The sequence below is a fragment of the Schistocerca serialis genome, chromosome 9 (genome assembly GCF_023864345.2).
Source record: "Schistocerca serialis cubense isolate TAMUIC-IGC-003099 chromosome 9, iqSchSeri2.2, whole genome shotgun sequence".
Classification (NCBI taxonomy): domain Eukaryota; kingdom Metazoa; phylum Arthropoda; class Insecta; order Orthoptera; family Acrididae; genus Schistocerca; species Schistocerca serialis.
In genome coordinates, this window is record NC_064646.1 from 41,315,686 (window position 1) to 41,322,365 (window position 6,680).

The 6,680-nt window shown below is 42.3% G+C and overlaps 1 non-coding gene across 1 annotated transcript; it reads right to left on the reverse strand.

The window, feature by feature from the left end:
- Positions 1-6,125: 6,125 nt before the first annotated feature.
- Positions 6,126-6,200, reverse strand: Trnas-cga (transfer RNA serine (anticodon CGA)). Its single transcript has one exon. It is a non-coding gene; the product is annotated as a tRNA-Ser (tRNA).
- Between the last annotated feature and the right edge of the window lie 480 nt (positions 6,201-6,680).

Sequence of the window (6,680 nt, forward strand, 5' to 3'; positions counted from 1 at the left end):
CAATAGTACGAGTTTATAAGCGAACTAGCTTCGCGGGTGATGAAAGGAACGAAGTAATGTGTGAAGAGAAAATAAATTATTCAGATAGTTACTGGAGAGGAAATTTAGTTGTGGTGGGGGACTGGTTTCGATAGTGAGAAGAGGAGCAGAAGGAAAAATAGAAGGAGAATGTTGAATGGGAGAAAGGAACGAAAGAAGGAACCGCCAATTGGTATTTAGCACAAAATATAATTTAATCATCGCTAACAGCTGGCTTAAGAATCATGGAAGAAGGTTCTGTACGTGGAGGACGCCTGTGGACAGTGGAAGGTTTCAAACTTTTACCATTATATAATGGTAAGCCAGAGAATTTGAAACCAGATTTTAAAGTGTAAGATATTTTTGGGTACGGGTCTGGACTCTGGCAATAATTTATTGATTATGAACTGATTATTGATTATGATTATGAAATATGGCCATAATTTATTGATTGTGAACTGCAAATTAAAACCGAAGAACCTACAAAAAAGTTGTGAATTAAGGAGTGGAAGTCGGACGAATTGAAGGAACCAGAGGTTGTCGAGAGTTTAAGAAAGGGCATTGGACAACGTTGGACTGAAACCGAAGAAAGGAATGCAACAGGAAACGAACGGGTAGCTTTAATAGATGAAAGAGGGAAGGGAGGAGAGGATCACACAGGTAAGAACACGAAGCCTAGTAGAGAGCCGTGGCTAACACAAGAGGAAATGAATTTAATTTATGAAAACAAACGAAACGGGCGAAAGGAAACACAGACGTCTAAAAATGAGACTGACGGTGTGCAAAATAGCTAAGCAGGTATGGCTGGAGACAAACGCAAGGCTGAATGGGCATGTATAAATAGGGGAAAGCTTGATCTGCATATAGAAAAATTACGGGGACCTTTGGAGAAAAGAGAATGAGCTGTATAAATATCAAGAATTCACATGGAAAACCAGGCCTAAGCAAAGAAGGGAAAGTTGAAAGGTGGAGGGAATACATAGAGGTTCTATACAAGGGAGATGAACTGGATGGCAGTATAATAGAAAGGAAAGAGGACATAGATGAAGATGAGATAGGAGATATATTGACAGATCACAGAAAGACCTAAGTTAAAACAACGCGCCGGGAGTAGATGACATTCTGTCACAACTAGTAACAGCCTTGGGAGACAGCCACTACCAAATTATTCCACCCTCTGTGCAAGGTATATGAGGCAAGCGAAACAGTCTCACACACCAGGAAAAATCTAATAAATCCGATTACAGACGAGGCAGGTGCTGACAGATATGAATACTGTCGAACCATCATTTTAATAAGAGCTCGTTGCAAAATACTGACAGGAATTATAGAAGGATGGAAAAAATGGTAGAGTCGAGGGGCACAAAAGGGGAGCAGTAGTTGAGAAGGAAATGAGACAGGGTTGTATCCTATCCTCGATGTTTTCCTATCTGTACACTGAGCAAGCAATAAAGGCGATCAAGGTGAAATTTGGAAAGGAAACTAAAGTTTAGAGAGAAGAAATCAAACGTTTGAGGTTTTCCGCTGACAATGTAATTCTGTCTGAGACGGTATAGGATCCGGAAGAGCAGTTGAACAGAATGAACAGTGTCTTGAAAAGATATTACAAGCTGAACATCAACAGAAGCAAAAAAGGGTAACTGAATGTAGTCGACTTAAATCGGGGGAAGCTGAGGGAATTAGATTAGGAAATACACTAGAAGTGGTAGGTGAACTTTGCTATTCAGGCAGCAAAATAACTTGTGATGTGTTACATAGAGAGGTTGTAAAATGCAGACAGGCGATACCAAGAGAAGCATTTTTGCAAGAGAGGATTTAGTTAAAATGTAGTGTCAATTTAAGTGTTATGAAGACTTTTCTGAAGGTATTTGTTGGCAGTGTGATCTAATATGGAAGTCAAACGTGGATGATAAGCAGTTATGACAAGAGGACAGCAGTTTCTGAAATATGCTGAAGAAGAACGCCGAAGACAGGGTGGGTGGATCGAATAACAAATGAGGAGGTAGCGAATGGAACGGGGATAAAAGAAAATTTATGGCATAACAAGGGGTTGTTGGATAGGACGCAGTCTGAGACATCAAGCAATGGTCAGTTGGGTTATGGAAGGAAGGGTAAGGGGTAATAATTACAGAAGGAGATCAAGGACTGAATGCGGTCAGCTAGTTCAGGTGTACGTAGGTTGAGAGAGCTATGCAGGGATGAAGGCTTGCGCAGGGTAGACTAGCATGGAGAGGCGCGCCAAATTAGTCTTCAGATTGGAGTCCAAGCACCACCACCGCCAACAACAACAACAACAACAACTACAACAACATGTTTGTGCGCAAAGAGTTACCCATAGGAACTCAAACCACACGTAATCACGTGATCCAGCGCATGCACAAACGCAATAGCAGACACGGCGTGCTTTCCGGGTGCTTTCGCCGAGCTATAATTTTTCCAGTCAACATCAGTTAACATTTTAAACCAGACCCACCGATAACTTACACGATCAGTCGACATCGCGTAGAGCGAAACAAATGTACGCGTTTCGTAAACGGTCTTATCTAATCGCTGCCGTACGCATTAGATACGACTTGCGTCACAAACAAGCGACAGTCACCACAGTTACCGAAAGAGTCTGGCGACAGCTCTCGACGAACGGGGACGCGGTTTCTGTCGTTCCACGGCAATTGTCTTAGAATTTTATTTCAGACCATGACGGTACTCTGATTTCGGTGAAAAAAATAGCCCCAATGCATGAAGGAACAAGCGAACATGTGTATTTAATTTTTGCGATTGTCAATTTTCACTTCGTAAGCATCGTATTGGGCAACGGGAAGTTGCCAGTCCGCATTATTGTAGCTGAAACGAAGCAAATTCACCCAGGAAAGCTGCAAGCGCATTAAAAATGCTGTCTAGCGCAAGCAAACATTCACGTAAAGTAAAACTGATTACGTTCCAGTAAAGGAGAAAGTGAATTTTATCCCTAATGGATGCAGTTGAACTCTGTGCCTGTTCCTTTACAGAATGTGGAATAATAAACCTACTAGTCACAACAGAAGGTGATTTTATTTAATGCACGACCGATTGCGTGCTCGTGCCCGTCTTCAGGTGGCTTCACATTAAATTACATGTTTCAGTGCTCAATGGTGAACATTAACGTTTAAACGATAAACAAGTAATGTGATGATGGCTAAATAGACCCAACTGAAAAAACCGGCAGTTGCTAAGCGACGTTGTTAAGTTTTAGAGTACTACATACTCCAGCTGTAAGTAAGTAATTCTGCAGAACATTGTGAAGTATTTTCCTTTTTAATATTATTATCATATCCTGCCGGAATATTCAGCTAATTTTATTAAATAAAACTTATGAAAGCGGCTCTCTCTCTCTGTCTGTGTGTGTGTGTGTGTGTGTGTGTGTGTGTGTGTGTGCGCACGCTACAGGAAATTCAAAAATCATTTCCAACACTATTCCTAAAATCCATTACCTGTCACGTTATTGCCGGCCGGAGTGGCCGAGCGGTTCTAGGCGCTACAGTATGGAACCATGCGACCGCTACGGTCGCAGGTTCGATTCCTGCCTCGGGCATGGATGTGTGTGATGTCCTTGGGTTAGTTAGTTTTAAGTAGTTCTAAGTTGTAGCAGACTGATAACCTCAGAAGTTAAGTCCCATAGTGCTCAGAGCCACTTGAACCATTTGTCACGTTGTAAGTGTCTGGTTGTTGCCGAAATAGGCTCATTTAATCCCAAAAGTGCACAGTATCTTCATGAAAAATGTATTTTTAAGATAAATACACTGTCATATTCGCACTACGTGTCAGTGCCGATAAAAATGCTAGTAATTCATCATTCCAGATACAAATACGTATAGATGTAGTTCGCTTTGGTTGTAGAAGTAAGTGCCCTTGAACATTTTGATATCTTTTCATTCTTATATTAGATTAGAGTACAGTGGATCTACTTTTCGTGCCACTAGATCAATAGTGACGACATCCTCCACTATGTAGAACATGTCAGAAAAAACAATACACAATTAATCAAAAATGGTTCAAATGGCTCTGAGTACTATGGGACTTAACATCTATGGTCATCAGTCCCCTAGAACTTAGAACTATTTAAACCTAACTAACCTAAGGACAGCACACAACACCCAGCCATCACGAGGCAGAGAAAATCCCTGACCCCGCCGGGAACACAATTAATCATTGCAAACAAAAACAAATACGCTGACGTACCTTCCACAGGTCCCAACTGAAATAATCCGCATGCATGTGGAATAATTCAAAAACTTTTATCATCAGAAAGGGTATCAACTTTGTTCGTGGGCCATACTGAATTGTTTGGGATACTGCTTCTTACGAATTACATATCCTTACATGTTTGGACAGTATATTATCCAATTTATCGATCTCTACTGCATCTCACAACATAGTTCCGGTCGAAAATGGTCGCGTAAGTAAAGTAAATCAGAATTTATTTTCCAGTCAGTTGGTCAGCGTGTGGGCCGCACTCTAGTTTAGAAACGATAGAGCATAACTGTCACGGATTCTGCAGTAGTGCTTCATTTAGATGTTTACCAGAAATCAGAAAGAAAATTAGGAAGTGCTTTCCTTTTTTAGGATCTTTAATTTAATAAGTTAATCATAACATTCTGTTACCGTTTACAAGAATATAATCACAAGAGACATTGCAAAATTCTAATCGAAAGAAGCCATTATTCTGGTGAAGTAGGTGGGGTGAACTAAAAGGAGACGTGAAATCTTGTGCTGACCTGATAATTCCTTGGTGATTGTGTTGCGGTCAGTGGTGTGAGGTCGGCAACGAGCAATAGAAAAAAAAAATCCAGTCCATGATCACACAAAGGGTGGCGGTAGTGACTTTCTGCCCGACTCCAGTATGACGCACGGTGCAAACAGCAAGCTATTCGAGGAAGGCGGAAGCCAATGTCCCGCGAGTGTTGTTCTCCGTCAGCTGTTATAGTGCAGAGACCAGTGGTTTCGTACTATCGGTAAGTAACCATCTTATCTACGAACGTTGCTTCTCTGGTGCACACGCTTCGTTAGGAGCTGCCACAAATCAAATAAATAGAAAAAACAACACGTTTGTTTTTGTTCGTCTCAAACGGCTCACTACATTTGTCCGCGAAGTTTACAATTTGAATCACGTAATGTTAAGTTTAATAATAATATTCAGTACTCTTCCAGATAAATTAGATTGTTCTCGTTAATTCTCGGATACCTAACTGTGAAAGTTCTTAAGAGCACGTCCCGTTTAGCAGCCATTTACAGCTCAAAATAACGTCCAATGACGGTCAAGCACGAGAAGATCCCCACATAGTGGAGACGAAGATGCTTCAATGGACTTTCGGGCTGACTCCATATGACCAAGTAAGAAACAGTGGCATTGATCGGAGATCTGTGGTCACTCCAGCTGTAGATAAAGTGAGGGAAGCTCGTCCCTGCTTGTCTGATCACTAAATGTGAGGTAGGACAACTGTGTTGTCGAACAAACAAAAATCGCAATTTATTACTGACTAAAAACCCTTCCCGCTCCCGAAACATACTTTAACGTCGCTCTCGCTTTTATCATGTCACATATGCCTATATTTTAATGGTATAACAATAAAATACACTGACGGAAAAAAAATCTAAACACCAAAAAATAATTAATGTAGAGTAATGAAATTTGGGGAGTACATTTGTCTAGGTAATGTATTTAAGTGACGAACACTGCAAGATCACAGGTTAATGTAAGCGCGAGATAAGACTTTGGAAATGTTGAGTGCTGGTACGTTGATAACCGGTGCAACCGCCAGAATGATTAATGCAAGAGTGCAAACGTGGATGCACTATGCGGTACAGCTGCCGGATGTCAATCTGTGGAATGGAGTTCCACGCCTATTGCATTTGTTGTCAATCTCTCAATAGAGGGACGTTTACTGGCGTTTGTGGATGACGCCAGAGTTTTCGTCGGATGATGTCCCGTAAGTCCTCGATTGTCATACGGTGATCGAGCAGGCCATTGCAACACCTTGACGCTTTGTAGAACTTGTTCGGTAGTAACTGCGGCATGTTATCCTGTTGGAAAACAACCCGTAGAATGTAACTTCCTGGCAGTTTAAAACTGTATGCCGGACCGAGACTCGAACTCGGGACCTTTGCCTTTCGCGGGCAAGTGCTCTACCAACTGAGCTACCCAAGCACGACTCACGGCCCGTCCTCACAGCTTTACTTCTGCCAGTACCTCGTCTCCTACCTTCCAAACTTCACAGAAGCTCTCCTGCGAACCTTGCAGAACTAGCACTCCTGGAAGAAAAGATATTGCGGAGACATGGCTTAGCCACAGCCTGGGGGATGTTTCTAGAATGAAATTTTCACTCTACAGCGGAGTGTGCGCTGACATGAAACTTGGTAGAGCACTTGACCGCGAAAGGCAAAGGTCCCGAGTTCGAGTCTCGGCCCGGCACATCTGCCAGGAAGTTTCGTATCAGCGCACACTCCGCTGTAGAGTGAAAATTTCATTCTAGTAACCGGTAGAATGCTGTTCATGAATGGAGGCACAGCCGGCCGAAGTGGCCGTGCGGTTAAAGGCGCTGCAGTCTGGGACCGCAAGACCGCTACGGTCGCAGGTTCGAATCCTGCCTCGGGCATGGATGTGTGTGATGTCCTTAGGTTAGTTAGGT